Raw genomic sequence first — 19,999 nt, forward strand, 5'->3', positions numbered from 1 at the left:
CTTATTGGTGTTGGGGGACTTCAATGTACATTCAGAGGCCGTCCTCATGGGGGCACCTCGGGACTTCATGGAGACCATAGCATCCTGGGAGCTGCACCCTATTCCAACTGGGCCCACCCATGTAGGCGGTCATGTGCTAGACCTTGTGTTTGTTTCTGGAGAAGTGGGGAGTGATCTGGAAGTCGGGGGTATATCCACCACCCCCTTGTCATGGTCAGATCACTATCTGGTGACGTTGGACTTCTCGGTTGCACAACCCCTCCGCAGGGGTGGAGGACCCATTAAAATGGTTTGCCCCAGACGTCTTATGGATCCGAATTGATTCCTGAATGTGCTTGGGGATTCTCTGGAGCATGCCAATGGCCACTCAGTCGAGACCCTGGTTGGTGGCTGGGATGCCGCAATCACTGGGGCATTAGATAGGGTGGCTCCGAAATACCCTCTCCCCCTGAATAGGGCTTGGACTGCACCATGGTTCAATCCGCAGTTATGAGCTCTCTGAAACAGGGGGTGAGACGGCTAGAGCACCGGTGGTGTAAGTCTCGCTCCAAAGATGATCAGACACGGGCTAGAGCTGTATCTTCAGCCTATCATGTGGTGGTGAAGGCAGAAAAAAAGGAATATTATGCTGCCTCTATCGCGTCTGCAGAGTGCTGTCCCAGGAGGCTGTTCCAAGTGGTTCGGAGCCTGGTCGGTCCAGTGGCTCTGGAACCGCTGGAGCATTCTAAGGCCTCCTGTGAGGCCTTGGCAAGGCACTTTGCGGATAAAATTGATTGGATTAGGAGTGTTATTCCATGCGCTGTGAATACAGTTAGTGAGCAAGAGGTGGTCTGTGGCAAACCGGTTTTGTGGCATCGGTTCCAGCTTCTTCCTTCTGATGAAGTGGACAAGGTGCTTTCATCTGTAAGGCCGACCACCTGCTTACTTGATCCTGACCTTGCCCATCTTGGCTCGTTATGGGCTGCAGAGAGAGATTGGGTGAGGGAATCAGGGCAGTGGTGAACGCCTCCCTTGAGGAGGGAGTGATGCCATCAGCCCTCAAGGAGGCAGTGATAAGACCACTCTTAAAGAAGCCCTCCTTGGATCTCTAAGTTCTGAACAATTTTCGCTCAGTCTTGAATCTGCCATTTTTGGGCAAGGTGATTGAGTGGGTGGTGGTGATGCAGTTGAGGGCACACTTGGAAGAAGCTGATTATCTAGATCCATTTCAATCAGGCTTTAGGCCTGGACATGGGACAGAAATGGCCTTGGTGGCCTTGGTGGATGATATGAGGAGGGCTCTGGATAGGGGCGAATGCTCCTTCCTTGTTCTCCTCGACCTCTCAGCAGGTTTTGATACCGTTGACCACAGTATCCTCCTGGACCGCCTGGAAGGGCTGGGCATTGGAGACACCGTGTTGCGGTGGTTCCGGTCCTTCCTCTCCGGCAGGAACCAGAGGGTAGCACTGGGAGAGGAGGTTTCGGACCCGTGGCCGCTCACTTGTGGGGTGCCACAGGGTTCCATCCTCTCCCCGATGCTATTTAACATCTATGTGAAGCCACTGGGGGCTATCATCAGGAGATTTGGGGTGCGGTGGCATCAATATGCGGATGACATGCAGCTCTACCTCTTGTTCAAATCTTCACCAAGGTTGGCCATAGAATCCCTGTCCAAATGTCTGGAGACAGTGAGTGGCTGAATGGGGAGGAATAAGCTGAAGCTGAACCCTAACAAGATCGAGCTACTTTTGGTGGGAGACAAAAGGAGGCTGGGGGATGTTGACCTGGTGTTGAATGGGGTACAGCTACCCTTGAAAGACCAGGTCCACAGCCTGGAGGTCATTTTGGACTCCCAGCTGTCCATGGAGACTCAGGTGTCAGCTGTGAGCCGGACAGTGCTGTACCAACTCCATCTGATACGGCAGCTGCACCCCTACCTTCCTGACCATCTGCTCCCATCAGTAGTATATGCCCTGGTCTCCTCTCGTTTAGACTACTGTAATGCGCTGTACGTGGGGTTACCCTTGAAGACAGTTCGGAAGCTGCAGCTGGTACAGAACGCGGCGGCTCACCTGATTACAGGCAGCCCCCGGCAAGATCACATCACTCCAGTGCTGAAGGAGTTGCACTGGTTACCAGTTGTTTTCCGGGCCAAATTCAAGGTGTTGGTTTTGACCTTTAAAGCCCTATATAGTTCCAGCCCAGCCTATCTTAAGGAGCACCTAGCAACACCAAACAGGCTGCTTAACAAGATCAGCCTCGGATGGCCTTCTCTCTGTCCCATCAGCCAGGACAGCTAGGCTGGTGAGGATGAGGGAGAGGGCCTTCTCTGTGGTGGTCCCCACTAGGGGTGGACGAAAGTCACTTACCTGTCCTCGAAGCTTGTTCGCGGTGGGGGGGAGGCGCTTCGCTGCTCCCCCCGTGACGTTCAGGCCGGGGGGGAGGCTTCCCGCCTCGCCCGGCCGAAATTCAGGCCGGGGGGGAGGCTTCCTGCCTCGCCCAGCCGAAATAAAGGCCGGGGAGGAGGCGCCTCGCCTCGCCCGGCCGCGAACTCAAAAGTTTTTTTTTTAAAAAAAAACGCCCCCGTGATAGGCTACGTGACGATTAACGTAGCCTATCATGGCTAGATCTGCAAAGTCAGCCGTGATAGGCTATGTTAATCGTCACGTAGCCTATCACGGGTGACTTAAAAAAAAAAAAAAGCACGTACGCAAATGGCAGCCCCCATAGGGAGCCGCCATTCACGTTCCTTATTTGGTCGCTGTAGTCTACGTAATCTTTACATAGACTACAGCGACCAAATAAGGAACGGGAATGGCGGCTCCCTATGGGGGCCGCCATTATCCGTACGCGCTTTTTTTTCTTTTTTTTAAGTCACCCGTGATAGGCTACGTGACGATTTACGTAGCCTATCACGGCTGACTTTGCAGATCTAGCCGTGATAGGCTACGTTAATCGTCACGTAGCCTATCACGGGGGCGTTTTTTTTTTGTTTTCATGGAATGGCGGTGGCGGCAGCTGGTCAAAAGACCGGCTGCCGCTCCCGCCCCGGACGAACACCCGCCAAACCGCCAGCCAGACCCACCGCTGGGAGGGACATTCGGCAAAGGTAAGTCCCATCCCGGGGGGGTGCGGGGTGCGGGGGGGTGCGGAGAATTTCTCCCCGAAACTTGTTCGGGGGGCCGAACATGTTGGCGCTCGGCCCCCCGAAGTTTCGGGGAGAAATTCTCCACCATCCCTAGTCCCCACTCTGTGGAACTCCCTCCCTAGGGAACTCTGCCATGCCCCCTCTTTAATGAGCTTCTGCCACACATTAAAAACGTGGTTGTTCAGGCAGGCATTAGGGGTGGGTTAGGGTATTTTTTATGATGTTTTTAATGTAGAATTTTATTGTTTTAACTGTTTTGTTGTTGTACATCACCCAGAGTGGCTGGGTGACCAGCCAGATGGGCGATTAATAAATTTAATAAATAAATAAATATTTATTATTTGTTATTTATATTCATAAGATGCATATAAAACAAGTTCCCTAGGCGTCGTATGAAATCAATTAAAAACATAACAATAATACAATTTTAAAAATTCAACAATAAATCTTAAAAATCCAGTCCTAGCATATAAACCCAAATACATCAATACCAACACAGGGAAATGGAATACAAATAGCATCAGCTAAAATCAAGCAGCACAAGAGCTAAAAGCATCATCAGTGTCAAAGGAACTAAAATAAAAAGATGTTAAAAGGCTTGGAGAACAGTTAAAGTCCCCAGGCTATAGAAGGACAACACTATATTGGCCCTAGGCTAGCTTTCCTAAGGAGAGCATTTCATAGCCTCCTGTGTTCAGTCCGATATGGAGTGTTGCTTCCTTAAACTTGGCAGGGTCTGGACAGTTCATCTGCTTCACAAGCCAGCGGAGCAAAAAGGTAGAATATCTAGTGCTTATAATAATCACGTTACCCTAATGGGTATCTAGTCATAACTTTTAAAAGTATTTTGAAAATTAAAAATGGAGCTATAAAGCAAGTCACTAATGCTTAATGGTCACTAAAGAGCTGTATTTATTTGCACAGCAGTGACCATTTTGAAAGTGAATATTGTTATGTATAGTCTCTTTAAGAGCGCCTCAGCATGAGTCGGCCATGTGAGTAAACTGGAAGAAAAAGTATCACTTTTGCAGCAGAAGCCTGTAAGAGCGGTTAGGCCTGCATAATCTCTTCAGGGGCCAGAACAATTCTGGGCCTAGGAATCTGGAACAATTCTCAGTTAAATTGTACTCCCCCCCCCCCCCGCAATTTAAGGTTTTCTGCCCTGAGTTTCCCCAGTAAATTGTAATAATAACTACTAACTGAGGTTTTGGAAGTCTGGTATGTGTCACTGCTGTCACATATACAGTAGATATAACAAGCAAAATAATAACACAATGGCATAATCCAGTGTCATGTCATGTGTGCAGAGACTTCCGCTTCTGCAATGGCGCTTCCCATTCCTCTATTCTTCCACCTCACCCTGTGCCCTCCAAATCTGCTCTGGTTCCCTCACCAGAATCTGGGGCAGAGTTTGGGGGTGTGCAGGGGCTGTAGTGGGGGACAGGGAATCTGTTCCGACAGTGTTGTCTGTTCTGTTGGCAGACGGTCATTGCTGACTTCACCCAGTGCATCGTATCGCTCTCCAAACTAGCATATCCTTAATGTCATTGAAGAACGCTTATTGTTGCTCCAGAAGGCTCCCAAAAGCACATATAGAACTGAGTTAACTTTTTAGACTTACACAATTTTAATACAATTTTTATTGTATTGTTGTTTAATTATATTTTAACTTTGTATATCTTCATATGTTTTAATTGTATATGTTTTAATGTTTGTAAGCCACCTTGTGTCCCAGTACTGGGAAAAAGGCGGGGTATAAATAAATATAATAATAACAATTCCATCTTCACATGTGCACACGGCAGTCTCCATCCACAATCGGTTTTGTTTGTAATGACTGACAATGCTCCTCAGATATGAACAATCCTTCACAGTTATGAACATTTGGCTCCTTCTGGATCCATATGCCATTTAGGGCCTCATCCTATGCATGTTTAGACAGAAAAAAGCCCTACAGCTCCCAGCATTCCCCAGCCAGCCATAGGATTGTGCCCTTAGAAAGGTTTATTCCTGAGAATTCACAACTGCAAATAGAGCTCTATGGGCTTGTCTCCCAAGTTTCACAGAGATCAGAGGAGCAGGATTTCATAGGGTGGCCATGTGTCCTCTTTTACAGAGGACAGTCCTCTTTTTGAAGGGCTACCAGAGGACTGGCCTCTGTTTGAAAGCATTCTTTGTTTGAAGAGCTGTCTGGTCCAATTCTGGCTTAAAGATAAAGAACCAGAAGAACTGTTGCTCATCAGCAGTAAGCAGCTGAACTGCACACTTGACCAGGCAGGCACGTGGGTCACTGGTCACTGTCCTCCACACTATGGTGAGATGTTCTCTATTTTTGTTATAATAATTCTTTAAAAAATAAATATTACATAAATTTGCAACTATTCATATATATTAGCATGTGCAAAGTTTATGCGAATTGCTGCCCTCTTTTGTCCTCTGTTTTGATGACGTACTTGCTTTGCGGGGCGGGGGGTTCAGAAGCGGCCACCCTATGAATTGCAAAAATTCATCCTTCTACCAGGGCCGGCCCTACTACAAGGCAGGCAGTCACCTCAGGTGGCAGATGCTAGGAGGTTCCTGGAGGAGTGGGCCATGCAGCCTGCCCTGCAGCCCTTAAGCTAGCCTGCTGCCTTCAGGTGTGGTGAAGATGCTGCCGCATTGCCAGTGTTGAAGAAAGATGCAACTGCCAGTCCTTTTTAGCTGCTGTATGTGGAATGGGAGGGGGAGCTATCTGTTCCTTTGCCTCAGGCAGCAAAACATCTTGAGTCGGCCCTGCCTTCTGCCTTGCTATTAAAAGCCTGGGAACCCTACCCAGTATTGAATCTGGCAATCCTAGCGTGGGAGGACCCCACAAAGCTACTACATGCACCCACAGATCCCTGGCGTGGCAGCTGCAGAATTGTTGGTTGATGTAGCTGCATGTGTCATAACCTGACCTTGAGGTTGTGCATCAGCAATGTGATTTTTAAAGATAAGGAGTGCTATACACCACTGAGGTGTCTGCTCTGTGGGGTTAGCTGCTGTGTTCTGAATTTCAAGAGCGTCCTTAATATGCAGAATGCCTGGCAATGCTAGCTCGAGCTATTCCAGAGGGGCTTGTTCTGAGTAGCTTTGGTTGTGGATTAGGTAGCTTTTGGTGTTGTTTAAGCACCGTGTTTTGAAGTACTAAATTAGAAAGTGACTTTGCACTTTCTGGAGAGCTGGCACATGTCAGAGATGTGAAGGCTGGATAACAAATGTTTAGCAATCTCCTGTGCAAGGCCTAACAAAACTCAGAACGCGGCGCTAAGAGAGCAGCCAGCAACTAAGTAGCTTCATCTGACAATCTGCACAACTCGCATCCTGCTAAGCTGAATACAACCCTGTAAATAACAGAAGGCACAATGAAAAAGAACACAAACCCCACACTTCTGGGAGTGAGGGAAATACTCCCACAGTTCACTCTGGCTGGTGTGAGCTGGCGGGGCTTGGGATGTCCAGTAGATCCACTACTTAAGAATGTAAGAAGAGACATTTGGATCAGACCCATACAATGGCCAACCGGCTGTCAGTGGGAAACCCACAAGCAGGACATGAGTGCAACAGCACCCCCCTCCCCACAACCCCACTTTGGATTGCACTGTAAGTTAAGACAATTATGTATTATGAATTGGCTAGATTTTTAATTAATAATTCAAATACGAGCTATTTTTGCATGCTGTGGGTCTTTAAAATCTTTGAAAGATAATTTTCAAAACAGCATTTCACCCTTCATTCTGAAACAGAAAAAAATTGTATCAGAGGTTTTTCACTGTCCAGACCAAATTCCCACTGGAAGATTTACTCCAAAATTAACCTACCTCCATTTCCCACCTGATTTCATTTTTCCTCATTTTTCCAAGCCTTCACAAATCTGCCATCACCCCTTTCATGCACAGCCCAGCCTTTTCCCCATGGGGCCTTGCCAGCACCAGACTGGTTTGTCTTTCAAGAGTTGGCAACCATGTGACAATATAAGCCCCCTGCCTCTAGAATCTCAGGTCTTGTGCAGGCCTGACGGAGGAAAAAGAGTAACATTCCTAATTCAGGGGACACCCCACCCCTCCAGAGCTGGATATGAGTCCACACCCATTTGGATACTGAGAAAACAATACATTGTCCAAAGAATGAACAGCTTTGGCATTTCTTTGATTATCATTCCCATACTTTCTTTGGCAGCATTAAGAGCAGAAAGTCAGAAAAAGAGACTAAGGAGGTAAGCTATGTATTTGACCAAACAAAACAAAACAGCTTTACGCTTTTGAAGAGGAGATATATTGCTTCTGTGGTTCATGCACAGAAGTGAGATTTAGCAAATATGTGCTTAGTGCCCAAGGTTTTGATAAGGCCTTGAGTCGACTGTCTCATCTAATGGGGATGTGAAAACATGTCAAGGAGGCTGTTGTGAGTGTGACGCAAATACGTAAAGGTGTTTGGAATGCAAAATAATTTCCTGATTGTAATGGATTGTTGAAACAACAGGCAGGTACGAAGGCAAGAGCATGGCAATGGCAGGATACTGCCGTGGCATTATGCATCATAACACCTGGGTGTTGTTTCAGGCAGCCAAATAGCTTAAGCCGACCTTGACACAATGTCGCATATGAAAGAAGGGGTGAACTTTATTTTCACCTCAGCCTGAAAGAACAAAAAGAAAACACCTTATTTCAGACTCCACCACTTCAGAATACCTTTTATTCTTGAAATTCTTACTTGGCAACTTTACTAGAGACTTGGGGTGAGAGACTTGAACTTCTCCGGTATTTTCTGATACATTTCAAGTATTTGATGCATGTTCTTGCTGTTCTGTTTTTTACTGTTCTTATGGTGCTTTTCTGCAGCGGCTTTTGATTTTTTCCTGTGTTTTGTTGCTTCTGTTTTATGGATATTATTTCTAATATAGATTTTAATGTTTTTTCATAAGCCGCCTTGGAAACTAAGGTCAAGAGATGGGTTCATACTTTTATTTTGGGGGGTGGGTAACTGCCCTAGGCCTCACCCAAGGAGGGGGCGCATCAGCCACGACAGATAGGGACTGCCACATTGTTGCCAACTTCTTTTCCCCCAGAATCCCACTAAGTTGAGCCCCATACATCTAATGGGAAAAACTGCAAAGCAAGCTCCACTGTGGGGTGATACGAGGTCTTTTTGCTAGGAATTTGCTAAATTAAACACTCCTTAGAAAGACACAGACTGGGTTCAGTCAATCACGTAGGGAGAAGAAGCCATTGTGGCTTCTCCCCCAGTCCCCCTGCGACTGCCATTTGCAAAATTCCCTGTGATGCAGCACAGGTTGGCGTGTCATCCAAACCCGGTGCCCGGGTGTCCAGACCCGGTATCCATCCTGCAATGCACAACTTGCAGTAGGGGTTGTAGGGGTTGTACAAAGCCACTCCCACCACACACCGGCTTTGGATGACATCCTAATACGTGCTATGTGGGGATGGTGGGAGAAGCCACGATGGCATATTCTCCCTATGCAATCATCCAGACACTGCCAAAGTGTAGTTGGTGGCTAGTACATCAGCAATTAGACTTGGACTGCAATCTGATTCGATGGAGTCAATGGAGGGTTTTTCTTTTCTGTTTTTAAACCTCCCTGTGGGGGTGGGAGGTGGAATTTCATGTAAAAAAAGGTGGGTCGGTAGGGGAAGCTTAAACCCTTATCTCCTGGAGTGCCGTGGTCCTGATCAGAATTAGGGCTATGTGTGCTCACGGGATAGTAGACAAAGCTCACATGCATAGCTCTACTGTGTGTGCTTTAATGAACGTCTGGCTTGGTCCTCAGTCTGCATCTAGCCTGGATCTGGGATATAGGAGAACAGAAACTGAGAAGTGAACTGGACTTGGTCTTGCTGAACAGACCTGCCTGATAGTGTGGTAGAGCTACTTTTACATTTATCCTACCCCCTACTCTGTAGATGCTACATTTCCCATACTGTCATTGGCAGTTAATTTACTCCTTCATATATGGGTTACATGCATACTTGGGTATTTTTACCCCCCAGCTGAGGGGAAAAATGACATTGACATATAGTGGGGTGAGAAGGAAAGAGGCCCCACATGAATATTCAACCCTTGGGCCTCCCAGAGTCTTTAAAAGGGCCTGGGTGGAATATAAAGAGTTTAAAACCTTGGGGAATAAGTACATAAGATAAACCATGGGGAACTGGATTAAAGCCTTGCCTTTGGGTGGCCTTGGGCGGGATGCTAGTATCTCTTAAAAATGGCACAAACTGCTTATCAAGTTTATCTTAACTAGGAATGCATGGATAGGTCTTTTCCAGGTCTGTGCCAGTTGGAAAGTGTTCACTCGTAAGCCCATTCCCTCAGTTTCTGCATTACTTTGTGAAGGTCTTAAAAAAAAATCTGCATGACATTCTACATTTAAGTATGTATTTAAATACACATTTTAAGGAAGCCTGGCGTGCTATGCTCCATGGGGTCACGAAGAGTCGGACATGACTGAATGACTGAACAACAACAACAAATGAACTCTAAAGGTTGGATCAAAGATCTACCTCCTGCGAGAGGAAGGTTCTGCTCACGAAAGGTCCCTCTGCCTGATATTTGGGGATCTACTCCTCCCACCACACCACAGTTCACCCCATTCAGCAGGATCTCCTGATACACTGTGTAACATTTTCAGAGGACTGGAGGGGTTGCCATGGGAAGGAGGGGGTGGGGAAGTCCACTTTCATCAGTGCAGTTGATACAGCATAAAGCTGGATCCAACTCCAAGTATTATATTATTTAGTAAAAGTATATATGGCAAGATGGCAAGATTGAACATCGACATCTTGGGAATCAGTGAACTAAAATGGACAGGCATGGGCGAATTTAATTCAGGTGACCATCATATCTACTACTGTGGGCAAGAATCCCTTAGAAGAAATGGAGTAGCACTCATAGTCAACAAAAGGGTGGGAAAAGCAGTACTGGGGTACAATCTTAAAAATGATAGAATGATCTCAGCACGAATCCAAGGCAAACCATTCAACATCACAGTAATTCAAGTCTATGCCCCAACCACTGAGGCCGAAGAAGCTGAGGTTGATCGGTTCTATGAAGACCTACAACACCTTCTAGAACTAACACCAAAAAAAGATGTCCTCTTCATCATAGGGGATTGGAATGCTAAAGCAGGAAGTCAAGAAATCACTGGGATAACAGGCAGGCATGGCCTTGGTGTACAAAATGAAGCAGGACAAAAGCTAAAAAAGTTTTGCCAAGAGAACACGCTGATCATAGCAAACACTCTTTTCCAACAGCACAAGAGACGACTCTACACATGGACATCACCAGATGGTCAATATAGAAATCAGATTGATTATGTCCTTTGCAGCCAAAGATGGAGAAGCTCCATACAGTCAGTAAAAACAAGACCTGGAGCTGACTGTGGCTCACATCATGAGCTGCTTCTTGCAAAATTTTGGCTTAAATTGAAAAACGTGGGGAAAACCACTAAACCATTCAGGTATGACCTAAATCATATCCCTGATGAATATACAGTGGAGGTGAGGAATAGATTTCAAGGATTAGACCTGATAGACAGAGTGCCTGAGGAACTATGGACGGAGGTCCGTAACATTGTTCAGGAGGCAGCAACGAAATCCATCCCAAAGAAAAAGAAATGCAAGAAAGCCAGGTGGCTGTCTGATGAGGCTTTACAAGTAGCTGAGGAAAGAAGGGAAGCGAAAAGCAAGGGAGAAAGGGGAAGATATATCCAACTGAATGCAGTGCTCCAGAGAATAGCAAGGAGAGACAAGAAGGCCTTCTTAAATGAACAATGCAAAGAAATTGAGGAAAACAACAGAATGGGAAAGACTAGAGATCTCTTCAAGAAAATTGGAGATCTCAAGGGAATGTTTTGTGCAAAGACGGGCATGATAAAGGACAATGAAGGCAGGGACCTAACAGAAGCAGATGAGATTAAGAAGAGGTGGAAAAAATACACAGAAGAACTATACAGGAAAGATCTTAATGTCCCTGATAGCCATGATAGTGCGGTCACTGAACTTGAGCCAGACATCCTCAAGAGTGAAGTCAAGTGGGCTTTAGGAAGCATTAGTAACAACAAAGCTAGCGGAGATGACAGTCTTCCAGCTGAGCTATTTAAAATCCTAAAAGATGATGCTGTTAAAGTGCTGCACTCAATATGCCAACACATTTGGAACACTCAACAATGGCCGCAAGACTGGAAAAGGTCAGTTTACATTCCAATCCCAAAGAAGGGCAATGCCAAAGAGTGTTCAAACTACCGCACAATTGCGCTCATTTCACATGCCAGCAAGGTGATGTTCAAAATCCTACAAGCTAGGCTTCAGCAGTATGCGAACCGAGAACTACTGGAAGTACAAGCTGGGTTTCGAAGAGGCAGAGGAACTAGAGATCAAATCGCCAACATTCGCTGGATCATGGAGAAAGCAAGAGAATTCCAGAAAAACGTCTATTTCTGCTTCATTGACTACGCTAAAGCCTTTGATTGTGTGGATCACAACAAACTGTGGTAAATTCTTAAAGTGATGGGCGTACCAGACCACCTTACCTGTCTCTTGAGAAACCTGTACGAGGGTCAAGAAGCAACGGTAAGAACCAGACATGGAACAACTGAGTAGTGGTTCAAAATTGGGAAAGGAGTACGACAAGGCTGCATATTGTCACCCTGCTTATTTAACTTATATGCAGAGTACATCATGAGAAACGCCGGGTTGGATGAATCACAGGTTGGAATTAAGATTGCTGGGAGAATTATCAACAACCTCCGATATGCAGACGATACCACCCTAATGGCAGAAAGCGAAGAGGATCTCAAGAGCCTCTTGTTGAGGGTGAAAGAGGAGAGTGCAAAAGCTGGTTTGAAACTCAACATTAAAAAAACTAAGATCATGGCATCTGGCCCCATCACTTCCTGGCATATAGAAGGGGAAGAAATGGAAGCAGTGACAGATTTTACTTTCTTGGGCTCCAAGATCATCGCAGACGGTGACTGTAACCACGAAATTAAAAGATGCTTGCTCCTTGGGAGGAAAGCTATGGCAAACCTAGACAGCATAGTAAGAAGCAGAGACATCACCTTGCCGACAAAGGTCCGTCTAATCAAAGCTATGGTTTTCCCAGTAGTAATGTATGGCTGTGAGAGCTGGACTATAAGGAAGGCTGAGCGCCGAAGAATTGATGCTTTCGAACTGTGGTGCTGGAGAAGACTCTTATGAGTCCCCTGGACTGCAAGGAGGTCAAATCAGTCCATCCTAAAGGAAATCAACCCTGAGTGCTCATTGGAAGGACAGATACTGAAACTGAAGCTGAAATATTTTGGCCACCTAATGCGAAGAGAAAACTCCCTGGAAAAGACCCTGATGCTGGGAAAGACTGAAGGCAAAAGGAGAAGGGGACGGCAGAGGATGAGATGGCTAGATAGCATCACCGATGCAATGAATATGAACTTGAGCACACTCCGGGAGAGAGCGCAGGACAGGAAGGCCTGGCATGCTATGGTCCGTGGGGTCACGAAGAGTCGGACACGACTGAATGACTGAACAACAACAACAAAAGTATATATATAAATACTTTGTATTATGTATGTATGTATGTATGTATATAATATAAAGCTGCTTTTTAGGGTCAAGTTTGAAAAACATGAGCTTCCCCATTGTTTGAGATTTGCTGGGAAGCACTGCCCTTCTCAAAGGTCCGTCTAATCAAAGCTATGGTTTTCCCAGTAGTAATGTATGGCTGTGAGAGCTGGACTATAAGGAAGGCTGAGTGCCGAAGAATTGATGCTTTTGAACTGTGGTGCTGGAGAAGACTCTTACGAGTCCCCTGGACTGCAAGGAGGTCAAATCAGTCCATCCTAAAGGAAATCAACCCTGAGTGCTCATTGGAAGGACAGATCCTGAAGCTGAAGCTCAAATATTGTGGCCACCTAATGCGAAGAGAAAAGTCACTGGAAAAGACCCTGATGCTGGGAAAGACTGAAGGCAAAAGGAGAAGGGGACAGCAGAGGATGAGATGGCTAGATAGCATCACTGATGCAATGAATATGGACTTGAGCACACTCCGGGAGAGAGCGCAGGACAGGAAGGCCTGGCGTGCTGTGGTCCATGGGGTCACGAAGAGTCAGACATAACTGAACGACTGAACAACAACAACAACTGCCCTTCTCAGTGGGGAAGGCTCCTCTGTGGTGGGACTGCAGCGGCGGAACCAGCTGCCCAGGAAAAATTGCCAGGCCACATTATCCTTAGAACCGAGGCAAAGTGTTCTGAATAGGGATGGGATTCACTCAGTTCGTATTTCATTGTGAACTTACAAAATTTTTCACATTCAAACCACTATGTGAACTGAAAGTCAGTTATCCTTCAAAATTCACACTTCTCTGAATTTTGGAACGGAGCTTGCAAATAAAAAAAAATGTAAAAAGCTGCATATGTTCAGGAAATAACCTTAAAATGCATTATATTAGGAAAACGTCTTCCAAAGAAGTGTATGTTAGGGGAAATGCATATATTAGGAGAAATGTGCACAAAAAGGCTGATGGATTTTTATGCAAGCATTTAAAAGAAAAAACATTCTCAATGTCTGAGTCAAACAGAACTTAAGGTGGGAAGAATGAGAAACTGAGAGAAACTTCCTTAGTTCTGAATTGATAGTTTTGAAATGAAATCTGCTGTTGTTTTGCTTATTTTATTGCTTTTACTGAACGTTTCATTAGTATCCAACATTGTCCTGGTGTTAGCGCTAATAGTGTTGCACTAGTGCAAACCAATGCTTGTGCAACGTAACTAGTACAATGGGGGAAACCAGCATTTGCCATCAACTTTTGGTGGTGCTGTTGTATTTCATCTGCAAATTGCCACTTTTTCCTGTTGCACTAATGATGTTGTGCAAGTATGGTTTACACCAGCGCAACGTAATTAGTGCTAGTGCCAGGACAATGCTGGATAGTATTCATTGTTTGGGTTTTTATTATTTTTTTTAAGAAAAGTTGCTTTAGATTTTGAAAATGACCCTTGGGCAGTTTGTAGCAGACAGGCAATTAATACATTTTATAATAAATACATGAAACGGAATTATATTGAACTGGGGATAGTACTGGGCGACAGTTTGTGAGGTTTTAAGGGTAGAAGGGAAGAAGCCGTTGGCTCATTTTCTAACAGTGTGCACCTTGTAGTGAAAACGAATAGTGCTGGCATCCACTGCTCCAACTCTACGCCTGACTTTCAGACAGTCAGACATCACGGATAGGGTGGCCTAGGCATTTATCTAGTTTGTCATAAGCAGCACTGGTCCTGTTCCCAGTCATGATCTCATAAACCTCTCAATGTCCCATTCACAATCCCATAAAATGGCTGTCAGTGTTGCTGCAATTGCTTTCATAGAAAGTTTATTGATTTCTAGCAGACTTTAGTGGGATTAGTGTTCTATCCTGTTTGAAAAATAGTTAATCACACTGTCTACTTCTCCTGTTCCTTTCATTTCACCCTCCCATCTGTTCTGTTACTCTCAGCTGGAAGCAAGGAAAAGGAGCCAGCGCTGTCACACCAGCAACCTCACTCTGCGGATCATCAGCAAATTCTTCATGAACCACAGCTGGGGAATATCTAAATGAGAAGGAGCATCAGCATTGCATTTGGGTGAATTAAGACCTTGAGTGCATGTGTGAATGTGTGGCAGCATGCCACAGCATGCAAGTATTAATCTTATGATTTTAGAGTCAGTTGTTCCATGAAAAGGGAAAAACCAAGGATTAGCTTTGCATTTTACCTTGTTCTCGCTGAATGACATGGCATTATCTGACTATGCAAGTGAGTTATTAATAGGATGACAAAGCCTGCAATTGTATGCACACTAACTTGGGAAGCAAACGTCGCTGACTTACTTCAAGGAAACATACGTAGAATTGCACTCTGAATCAGCCTTATGTGGTTTGCCCCAAATAACACAGGGAATATGGCCAAGAAAAGTTCTTGAACTGTATATCTGAGGATATAAAGCAACCCCATCTTTTCATTCTGAGGTGAACTTTCATTTCACCCTGTTGTCGATTGCGGAGAAATGATAAGAAAGATGTTGAAGTCTCCACATGAGAGAGCTCTGACTGTCCTTATAACAAGCAAAAAGCATGTCTGGGAACAAAATAGTTGATATTCTATGAAAACACAATTCAGCCGTGGGGCTTGTAATTTTCCATTTTCCCACTCACCTGGAGCAGGCAGTAATTGTCCCAGGCATGCACCTGAGTGGCTTCACATTCACAATACACTGTCTTCTAGCCTTAAAGGAGAAGCTGAGCTACATACATAGCTGGCTTATCTTGAATCCATTTCTTCTGGATTTTAAAAAATAGCAAGCTGTGGCTGTTGCCTCCCTAACATTTACCGCAACCAGAGCTTTGCCAGTGGTCCAGAATGCGCCCAGAGCTGTTGTGTGTGTGAATTGCTCAATGAATTTAAGTGGAGCAGGAAATTGACACTCACAAAAGGAGGCATTTGTGGATCTGCTGTCCTCGGTTCAAATGAATGGGGATGATCCATGTGGATGGAGAAGCACGATTTCTGCACCAGAGTTCTGGCACTTTTTAGAAATGGATGGATGTGGGGCATTAGACTTGAAAATATTCATTTGGTTAAGAACTCGTTATATTTTCTTCAGCTTGCTTTAATCTATCCTCTGAAGAAAATGCTGTTAAAAATGGCCTGAAATGGTCTGAAACCGACCTCGACAGCATATTTCTAAGCATATGTTTTCAAAAATAAAAATCCCAGTGGATAAAATCCAACCTAGGTTCTACTTAGAGTAGACCCATTGAATTGAATGGGACTTAAGTTACTTGTGACTAACTTAGGTCCCATTTATTTAAATGGCTCTACTGTAAATGGACCTACATTGAATTTTACCCACTGTGTTAAATGGGATTTACTCTCAAGTCCCTCAGGGTACAATCCTGTGCATACTTACTTGTGAGTAAGCCTTATTGAACACAGTGGGACTTTCTTCTTAGTAGACATGCATAGGATTGCACTCAGAGGGAGCAATCCCACCAGGATAGGCGTCCGCCTCCAAACTTGGAGGCGACCGCCTATCCAATGTAGGGCAGGAGAAGCGCAGAGGGGATCATCTCCTCTGCACTTCAGCCACCCTGCATTTGCAGCTAGACAGCTGATTTCAGCTGTGTGGCTGCAGGAAGTCGGAGCGGGGGAAGCAGAGGCCGGATGACACATTGGATGTATTGTACTGGCATTTCCAGTTCCCCGCCCTGGCTTGCCCCCAGGAACGCCCCGTGTTCGCCACTCTGTGCTCTTCTTCCGAGTGCCAAGCATGGGGCCGTTTTGTGCTGCCTATGAGGCAGCGCAATGGGATGGGGAAGGCTGGTTCTCAGGGAATTGACCTATCCTATGGCTGTCTAGCCGCTGACTAGCGGCCATAGGATTGTGCCCTAGGGGACTTTATTTCATGCAAGTTGCCATTGTGTGCTGATGGGCAACCATTGATGTGCTTCATGGGAAACTTAACTCTACAGTTGCTTAAATTTCAAAATAGGAGAACATTAAAAACACACACACAAACTCACTGGAAATGCTTTCAGTCATCCACCATCTCCTCTCCACCTAGCATTTGAAAGGAATTAATTGCAAACTGCAGTGAGGTCAAAAGCTGACTCACTGATTGAGGACATATGTCATTCTTCCTAAATCCTTCAAAAGTATTGCTTGGAATTCTCCAGCATTACTGGTCTCTAAGCTGTCAATAATCCTTGGCAAAATCCTGGCTGATGCAGTTGCTCTGCCGCCTCACTGGACCTATCGCCATCATTTCAGTGTCTTACACCTATTCTTATTATTTAGTTCAGGAGACTTAATCAGAATGCAAACCGATTAAAAACACTTCATGTAGAGTGGGCGGTAAGGGTAGGGGTAGGGGAGTTTACACAAAGGCCAGTTTACACAACTATTTTTGAGGTAAAAGAGTCACCATGAAGTGATTCTTCACCCCTAATATTCATGTGAATTTGGTGGCCCTGGGAAAGGGTCCTCATTGACAAATCATTACATGTTATCATTATTTGAAAAGTTATAGAAAGCAAACATTTCCCACAACAATGGAAATAATATACTAGAACTACTGTGTGTGTGTGTGTGGGGGGGCACAATCACTTTTAGATCAGATGTTGGAGCTGTTAGTCCCATCCACACATAAAATTCTTTTGTTGCCTCAGAATCCCCATAACAAAATCAAGCCTATCTTTAAACGATTTTAGCAAAATAAAAAGACATCTGCCGCATGAGAAAGACATCTGGAGTCTTACTTCTCTGTCACCTCTGCGTCAGCAGAATGACAGCTAGCAGACCTTTTTCATGTGGTGAAGAATCATTTGCATATTGGCCCACAAAATCAGGTGATGGAATTGATGAAGGCCTACTGTGACCAATCTTGCATTTCACAGATTTTTATTTAAGGTGGTGAACAGAAAAAATCAGCAATATTTAGAACAATCTTTAAAAACTGAATTAATAAATAGCAACAATAAGAGCAGCAGTCAACCATCAGTGTAGCAGCCCCAACCTAAGGGCAATTAAAACTTTTAACCAAATGCCTCCTTAAAACCAGTACATGCTGCCTAAACCAGTACTGCAAACCAGTTCATACTGCCTTTTTACATACCGCCTAAACCAGAACAGTGTTGTTGCCTGGCAGAGCATTCCACAAGGTGGGTGCAACCACAGAAAAGTCTCTAGACCTTTTGGCTGCCTTTCTGGCTTCATGAGACTGAGGGATTAGAAGTAGTGCCTCAGATTATGATTGTGGCATGTAGAGAGCAACATATGGAAGAAGGCTATCCTTAAGGTGTTCATTGATTGAAATAAAATGATAACAAAGGGCTGTGGAGGCCAATAAGTGAAAGGAGGACTATGCCTACACCCCCATGTTCAGACATGCAGGGGCAAGAATATTAAAAAAAACTGAGCATAAAGACCCAGCAGTGGATTTTCCCATCCAGCAGAGCAGGAGGGTTTCAATTTTGGTTAAATGTTATTGTATATACTTCATGGAAGTTAAATACACAATAGTTAACAGAAACAAATATAAGGCTACTATTAAACCAGTTACTCCAGTTATTAGGCAATGCTTTAGCTAAACTGACAACAGAACAATGACAGATACAAAAGTATTCTCTTTCAAGGTTTGAGGCTTGGGAACACCAATCAAAAGAAAAAGAATACAGGGTATTATCAAACTAGAAAAGCCAGATATAATTCTGTTACAAGAGATTCCGCATACAAAGAAAAATGATGACCGATTAAGCTATTCATGGCCTGGGGATTATATTTCACAGTATCAGGGTGTTTGAAGACTAGAAGAGTGGCAGTTCTTTTTGCAAGGCCAAGGGATTTTACCATGACAATTGATGAAATCTTGGGGGATCCCAAAGGACGATATAAATTCATTACAGGAAATACAGTGGGTCAGGACCTGACAATAGGATCAGTCTATAGCCTGAATAATGAAGAATTTTTTTTTTTTTTTTAATAGCACCACGGCAAAAAGTTAATCAATTTTAAAAGGGGAATTTGTAATTGGAAGGAACCTAAATTTAATCAGGAATTATAAGTTAGATAAAAGAGGACTGCTTAGAAGTATAGAGATGACAAAACCACAGGATTGAAATCTTTATTGCATTCATTTGAGCTGACAGATACTTGGAGACACTAAGAAAAGGATTATTCACAGCATTCACCTAGATACAATACGTACACCAATATAGATGACATATTAATATCTGAACCCATTGTTCAAACTATAGGAACATCTACTGTAGGATGTACAATGACTTGTAATCACGCTGCAGTCACCTCTGCAACGTGATTATTGGAAAAACAACAAACAGCGTTCTCTTGAAGATTAAATCACAATTTATTGCGAAGGCAACATACTATGAACATTTGGGGACAAAACATAAAGCAATTTTTTGAGACAAACGTCACAGATGAATTGGATTTTGCTACAATTTGAGACACTACGAAGGCAACGGTGGAGAGAACATGCATCAGTGAAATGTATAAAGAAACTGATACAAAAAGATGTCTTTTAACTGATATAAAAAGATAATCAGAAATTATAAAATTGGAGAAAAAACATAAAGTCTGGGCGGGAGGAACAATGTAGACTAGGACCAGTGGTGGATATGATCATGTGACTCTAGTGCTACATGAGCTGCACAGGCTTCCAGTCCATTTCTGAGCCCAATTCAGTATGTTGGTGTTTATCTCTGAAGCCATAAATGGCTTGGGATCAGAGTATCTAAAGGAAGGTCATTTCCCATATGTAGCTCCTTGGACCCTAGGGTCATCTTTGGAGGCCTTCTTCCAGGTGTCCCCGCCAAAGGAAATTAGGCAGATGGCTACAAGAGAGAGGTCCTTCTCAGTTGTAGTGCCCCATTTATGGCATGTCCTCCCCAAGGAGGCTCACCTGGCACCTACACTATTATCTTCTCAGCACCAGGCAAAGACCTTTCTTTTTATCTAGGCATTTTAGATTTTATGAACTAAAAAAATGGTACAAGTCAGTTTCCACTACTCTTAGATGTAGGGATGTATAACTCGGTCTATACAGTGGTGGACCTAATAACAGTTCATACAGAGTGGTGCCCCACCCTTGCAATCTCTACAGCTCCCCCCATTTGTGCTTTGCATGATTGCCTCACTCTCCCTTGCCTCCTTATTGGTCTTCTCTAGGGCGGCATGCCATAGTCCTGGTTGCCACCACACTTCCTTCTGAGTTTTCAGTCCATCTGCTGACACTGCTGACTTCATTAATGAAACTGGGCACGTGCCCAGCCAGGCAGAGATGGAA

At 44.6% G+C, this 19,999-nt stretch overlaps 1 long non-coding RNA gene across 1 annotated transcript in view; it reads left to right on the plus strand.

Annotated features, from left to right (window-relative positions):
* LOC146359882 (uncharacterized) overlaps positions 1 to 19,999 on the plus strand; it is a 70,653-nt gene that overhangs the window by 1,277 nt on the left and 49,377 nt on the right. Inside the window, exon 2 of the long non-coding RNA XR_014786816.1 lies at positions 14,655 to 14,781. This is a non-coding gene — a long non-coding RNA (uncharacterized LOC146359882). The remainder of the gene's footprint in view (positions 1 to 14,654; positions 14,782 to 19,999) is intronic.

This window comes from Heloderma suspectum, chromosome 1 (genome assembly GCF_057233095.1).
Source record: "Heloderma suspectum isolate Gila_16-S chromosome 1, 16-S_ref, whole genome shotgun sequence".
Lineage (NCBI taxonomy): Eukaryota > Metazoa > Chordata > Lepidosauria > Squamata > Helodermatidae > Heloderma > Heloderma suspectum.